The sequence below is a fragment of the Nicotiana sylvestris genome, chromosome 2 (assembly GCF_000393655.2).
Source record: "Nicotiana sylvestris chromosome 2, ASM39365v2, whole genome shotgun sequence".
In the NCBI taxonomy this organism is placed as follows: Eukaryota; Viridiplantae; Streptophyta; class Magnoliopsida; order Solanales; family Solanaceae; genus Nicotiana; species Nicotiana sylvestris.
The window spans coordinates 29,463,768-29,470,602 of record NC_091058.1 but is presented as its reverse complement, the minus strand read 5'-3'; the positions used below and the strand labels follow the sequence as shown (position 1 = coordinate 29,470,602).

Sequence of the window (6,835 nt, the reverse complement as noted above, 5' to 3'; positions counted from 1 at the left end):
TTTTAATAACCGGATTATGGTTCGATTAATTCCTAATAGTAGTAGAATGATATCCTAAACTTACACACGACATATATTTTTGTATTTTTTGTTTGATAAGACTAAATAGACACGGACGAAACTACAAATAGCTAACAAAAATGCCACGTAAATTCCAAAAATTGTATGGCAAGGCCATTTGTTATTATTTTGATTTCTTTTGGAGTAATTGTCGTATAAACAAAAATCACGTGCTCACATCATCCACACATTAGGTTACACAGATATATATAAAACAACATGATGTAATAATTAAACATGCACAATAATAAGAAAGAGTGGATGCAATTACACAAGACAATACAATTTAATGCTCTTAATCACTGGCACGAGAATACAAAATATACAAGTAGCTACAATTGAATATTCCATTGAACAATAACAACACAAAAAAGATGTGTGGGGATATAAGTACTGCTTTTTCCTTTGCCAAATTAAAAAATTAAGAGTGCATATAAAAATAGTAAAGTTTCCAGAAACTGTTTTTTCCTTTTTAAGACTAAACCATTTTGTTATACTTAAATAAAACTAGTTAAATATAATAGTATAACTCATCCCGTATTTAACTGGTCTACAGCCGCTAAAATAACTTCGAGTTAGCACAAGGTATGTAAAACAATACCTTAAAGAGGATATGAAAATATACCCCAAGGTGGTAGTGGAAATTATTAGAGTCTCATGCTAATAACGTGTTATGAAATAAAAGCACTATAGCAAGAACTATGTAATTAACTAGGATTAATAATAGAAGAGAATGATAACATAGAAGAGTCTTCGTTTTGGAGTATGGAATAGGTTCATCAATGAACTTATTTATAGAAACATTTCGTTGTTATAATGTTATGTTCTTAGTTAGTTTCAATATTCTGAAAAGTTTAAGGTCTGCGTACATCAATAAACTATTTCCGTGAAATCTGATTTTCAATCTATTGCAACGTCCCTCCTATCTTATCAGTTGAGACCTATTATATTTTCTGCAAATATAGGGGAGTTATGTTGCTACTATTGTTGAAGATACTGTGACGTTTTTGAAGGAGATTTGTAATTAGGGAACAACCACGACAAGGTCTTCTTTGTGCACAACTTTATATATCTATAACAAGATTAGGAAATAACACTTTATATATCTTTAACGGATGTCATTAGATTGAAAAGATGACACAATTTTTTAAAGCACTTCCAAATATACTGTCCATCTGTATACAGCAATGAAAAATCAGTACTATTTCACATGAACGAGTTGAATAGGGAAACTTGAAGATTGTTCAGTCTACATCAGGTCAATACAAAGTGGAAGGATGTTCCCGTTCTTATTTATGATGAAGAAAAGATTCCAAATAAATTTGTTAAACGTCAAGTCTGTCATGTTTATGAGTGACCCAGAGGCAGACCTGCATTAGGATTAGGGGATTACCGGAACCCGTATTTTCGAAAAAAATACTGTAAATATATTTTATATATATTTATATATGCACTGGGGACCCGTTAAATAATTTATCTGGCCCCCTCAGTAACCAAATGCAAGGCAGATGCGTTGGTTTTGTAGCTTGCTCAAGCACTTCAGTAACTGAAGGATTCGGGTTGGAAACCTGCCTCCTGCTCTCTTTTTTAAAAAGAAAATTATTTTAGTCAAGTGGTTTTTTATTTTATTTTTTTGAATTTTTTAATACCTGTACACAATAGTTAACCTAAAGTTTTACTAACTTTTATACTTTTCCAAACAAAAAAACAAAACCAATGCCTCCTCTCTTCTCCAAACTGACGCCTAAACCCTTTAGCTAATAAACAAAACCCTTTTTTCAATTAATCCTTTTCCGCTTCTGCTCGAGCTCAAATTCGGCGACCGGTAGTCCAAATCGCCGGCGGCTACTGGATTGAGGCTCTACTTCAACTGATATTGTAAGTTTTTTTGAGTAAAATCTTGATTTTACTTGAGTAAGTTTTTTCTTTCTTTTAAAAATATTAACTTAGCAAAGTAAGTTGATATCAAAATTTTGCTTTTCCTTCAGAGGCAGACCTACCTTAGACCTACCTTAGGGTTAGGGGGTCACCGGAACCCATTAGCCTCGGAAAAGACGGACCTGTTAGTTATCTGTATTTGTAAAACAATTCTGGAGAAAATAAAATAACATAAACAGAAATGTAAACGAAATAACAAAAAACCAATTCGAGCCCACTGAATTCACAGTGTTACCTTAAGGAATTTAATCCCCTCCTAAAACCCAAGGTTATGGATTATTTCCTCCCAAATAGAACGAATTACACACTAGTGTAGTGGTACTTCAAACCCAGTGTTTCAGCGAACATAAAGTTCGGTAGCAAATCACACTTACTGTTGCTTTCTTTGAAGTTAAAATTATGCAGAAGGACGGAGAAGAACTCAGAAAATTCGTATTGAAATTCTGAGTAGAATAATCTTGTATTTATAGCCAAAGTTGGGCTAAAATCTGAAAAGGTGCAATTCTTCAGAATGGCTGTTTATGCAAAACGTCCATAGTATAAATGTCATAACATAAATGGCTATTTACTCAACAATAAAAAGGGAAAATAAAGAGGGAAATTTAAGAGGGTAGTTTAATTTTTAGTTACACAACTGAAAAACGGATTGGAGGATTTAATATTAATATTTATTTTAATATTAATATTCTGTTATTAAAAAAATATTTAATAACATTTCTGTTAATATTTTACTATTAACAAATAAATTTGGTCCAAATAATTAATCAATCAATCATTTGACCGAAGCCGAAGCCGAACGAGCGACGACGACGACGGCGTAAGGCTTGCCTTCTTCTCAACTCTTTAAGAGCTAGAAGAAGAACAATTGCTTATATACCCATAAAAAATCTCTTCCTCTTTCAATATGAGACAATGTCCCTTTGCTAAGGGGGGAAATTTAAAATTTCTCTCAAAAATTTCATTTCCCTTCATTTCCCATTCACCCTCTTTTAAATATTTAATATACTTAAATACATAAAACCTCAACATGACCTACCTTTGAAAATTTTGCATGTTTAAGACAATGGTGCCCCGTCATGCTCAAATTCTGAGTCCGAAGCTGATAAGGAAAGAACCCATAAAATAAATGGTATCAACTACTACTATTTGTTAGACCGGTAAACAGTGCTTCACAAACCAAAAGAATAATGGGAGTCCAAATACTTTTAGGATTTTGCCCAAACTAATAGGATTTATTTCTTGAAGGAATGGAAAAAGACTTCTAAAAGGAATAAATCTCATTTATATGTCTTATTCTTTTATTGGTGTTGATGCTTTGTCCTTCTTTAAATTGACGTTTTTTTTCTCGCAACAAAACATCAACAATATCTAGTTATTCATAATATAATCATTAAAAGAGTCTTGTTTAGGAGAGAATTTATTCTCTCAATAAGTTTTTATCGTTTTAATATTAGTAGATTTATGTAAGTCAGTTGATCAAATCATATTAATATAGTATGCTTCTTCAGTATATTTTTTTTCTAAAATCTGATCACTAAACTTTGCACCATATTATTTCGATTCCAACAAAATATTGGGAACCCAAAATGCCACAATTTAAAATTGTCTCATCAAAAACAAAACGCCAAAATAGAACCCTGTGTTAGGCGACCTTTATCTCAGTATATAATTTAACCAATCTTAATCGCTAGTTACCATATATTTCAGATATAAAAATTTATGTTATTAACAGTTACTTACAATTAGATTTTTTAAGTAGTATTATTGTGCAAAAATATTCTTAGTCCACCTAAAAAAACATTCACAAAAACAACAATTATGTAAACGTACGTTTTCATTTGTACAAACTTTTTTTCCAGTACTCAGTAAAATAATCAAAAGCCTTTTTCCAAACATGAATCTAATAAATTGAATCTCATCAACAGATCTACGATTGCTACTCGATGGGCAAGTTCATGGAGTTGGCTGGGGGTTCTAACCCCCTCCAGAATTTGTCCTTGATCACTTAAAAACTGCTAATATTAAATTAAATAAAAAAATAAAAATAAAAAAGAAACACGAGAATACTTTGCGGACCAACCAGAAACTTCCACGACAGGAAATACTGGTCCTCGTTTCAATGAAAACAACCCAACAAACAAGAACCTCAACCCTTGAACAATTTGCCTTTTGATACATCTTAGGAACGCTAGCTAGTTCAATTGTGCAATACGCATAGCACCCATGTGTAAAATCTCAGAAAAGGTAAGACCAAAATGACCCATATTCCTCAAATCTTGACATTTTTCGCAAGATTTGCTCTTACATTGGCCGCCATTGCCCCAACAGCTGATCTCTAAATTCAATTCTAGTTCCATTTTCTGGTTATTTTTTCGTTAAAAATACAAATTGAGAAATTCGTAGGCAAGTTCTTGAAATAGTTAGACCAATCAAGATTGGATCTGTGCACCTATGAATGAAATGTTTTATAAGTATTTTTTAGTAAGGTTGTGACTTGTGAAGATTTGATAAAAGCGAGAAATTAAATTATGTTTTAATATCAATATGAGAACTACGTTTTGCTGTAGTAGTGGCTTTGGTATGTCATGAGTGTAAATTGTTAGTGTAGGATTATGGCCATTATGTATTAAGCACGTCTCTTTGAAACGATAAACTTATTTTGTGCACCCAAGAGTACAAAGTTTCAGAAAAATAAAAAATGAAAGGTCCCACCGAGATTTGAACTCGGGTTACTGGATTCAGAGTCCAATGTCCTGACCACTAGACCATGGGACCACTTTGCAAATGCACTTAGAAGAGATTTTTCTAATATAATTAGCTAATCCGTTTGGCAATATAATCATGTGACACCATACCCACTATTTTGGAATCTTTATACAAATAGCCGGTTGGATTCACTGTTTATTTTTTTTAGCCAATATGTATAGATTATACACATATTATCTATAGATTATACATATATTATATGTATCTCGGTTATTTTTGATTTAAGTTATTGGGTAGACGGTTATTTAGATAAATTCCTCAATTATTGTTTCTACCAAGGGTTTCTTCATTCCTAATGTTCGACTTATTTAGTTAGTTAACGCTTTCAACTTCAACTTAAATGGTACTTGCAAATGAGTGTTTCTTTCATAATTTGATCAATTATTTCAAGTTAACTTGAAACGTAGAATTTGACATTGGAAAACTAATAAAACTAATTTTGGAATATTTCAAATGAAATAATAATCTCATTCACAAAACTATAACTTTTTCCCAAAATAAAATTCATATCTAGATACAACTTTAACTTTCAAAAGTTCTTTCTTTAAACTTTATCCAAATATTGTTCATACACCTTAAGAAAATCAGGAAGTTAAATCATCACAAAAATTTATAAGAAATTGACATCAATTTTCGCCTTTGGTAAACTAGTTTTCAACGACGATACATTTCCTAACTTTCTGAGTGTTTTCTTGTGTGGAAAGTTACTTTCTCTATCTCAATGCAAGAAGTCGCGGCGAGAAGATTTTTGGAATGTGATCCATGACCATTATTTTATATGGTGAATTCGAAACTAAAATCATATTCGTTATCAAAAGATAATTCACTTTATTGAACTAGTTTCTTTAATTAATGTTTATTACAGTAGTTTTAAAATTACATTAATGAGGAAAGCATGTTTATACGTAGAGGTCGAGTAGATAAGGATTATACTTTTTACTATGTTTATCCGAGTATATAAGCAATTTTTGTACAAAAGTATAAGTAAACATATGATTGAACGGCTCAACGGCAATGTGCAAACACTTCTGCTTTCTTTTTCTTCTTGTGCACATCATACATCAGATTAATTGGAAGGAAGTGTATACGGTCGAAATCAGGTATATCCGATTTTCCGAGTTCGAGGGGTCGCCTTAAGCCCCAATTCAGGATTGATCGAGTTCGAGCTCGAGGACCAAGATCGAGCTCAACGACAGAGTACGAGGCTCGAAGAATCAAGTGTTCGAGGAATGTCGGAGCCTAACGTGACTGGCCTGGAGATAATACCGTTATGGATTTGTAACAGAATGAGCAAGATTCCTGCCACGTCCTCAAGATCATGGCGTAAATCCCAGAATAGATTTGTACGAATCCGTACTAGGCGGTTAGACAACTGTCCCAATAAGATTCTTTATTGTAAATACAAATGTACCTTATTTAGGGTTCTCCTATTATATAACGGGGACCCTAATCATTTGTAAATATCATCTAATCATTGAAAAAGAATATACCCACTTACTTTCTCGCTCATTGTTCATCAGAATTGTCCTTCAGCTTTACAATTCTTGTTTTATTGTTCTTGATCCATCTCGAGGTCACTTTAGCTCGAGGTCGATACTGCCTAGCAACACTGATTTGATTTACTCATTTCTTTTATTTATATGTTATACATCTTGATTATTAATTAGTATTGAACTAAATCACATATCTTTAAAATCACAAATCAAATTTAATTATTACTCGTACTTTCGAGGTGAACAGTTTGGCGCCCACCGTGGGGCTAAAGATAATAGTGATTATTTCATTAGTGATTCTCTTAACACACATTATTTTTACACTTTTTCTTGTCAAGAATTTTTGTTTCTCAGGCTAAAACATGTCAAACTCGCAAAATGCACCTGTACACGACAACGATGGTCTAGGATTTCATAGGGAAAACAACAATATAGGGGTCGGTGTAACACCAATAAACCCTAGGAAAGTGCCAAATATGGAACCAGTTGATGTTAGTTCACACATTGCTCTGAACGCGGATTTAGGCAAAGACTCCGGAGGGAGTGTTCGCAGGTAAGCCCGATCTTGTAGCCAAGGA

General features: G+C 32.7%; 1 non-coding gene across 1 annotated transcript; it reads right to left on the bottom strand.

Annotated features, from left to right (window-relative positions):
- Positions 1-4,701: 4,701 nt before the first annotated feature.
- Positions 4,702-4,773, bottom strand: TRNAQ-CUG (transfer RNA glutamine (anticodon CUG)). The gene has a single exon. It is a non-coding gene; the product is annotated as a tRNA-Gln (tRNA).
- Positions 4,774-6,835: the final 2,062 nt, after the last annotated feature.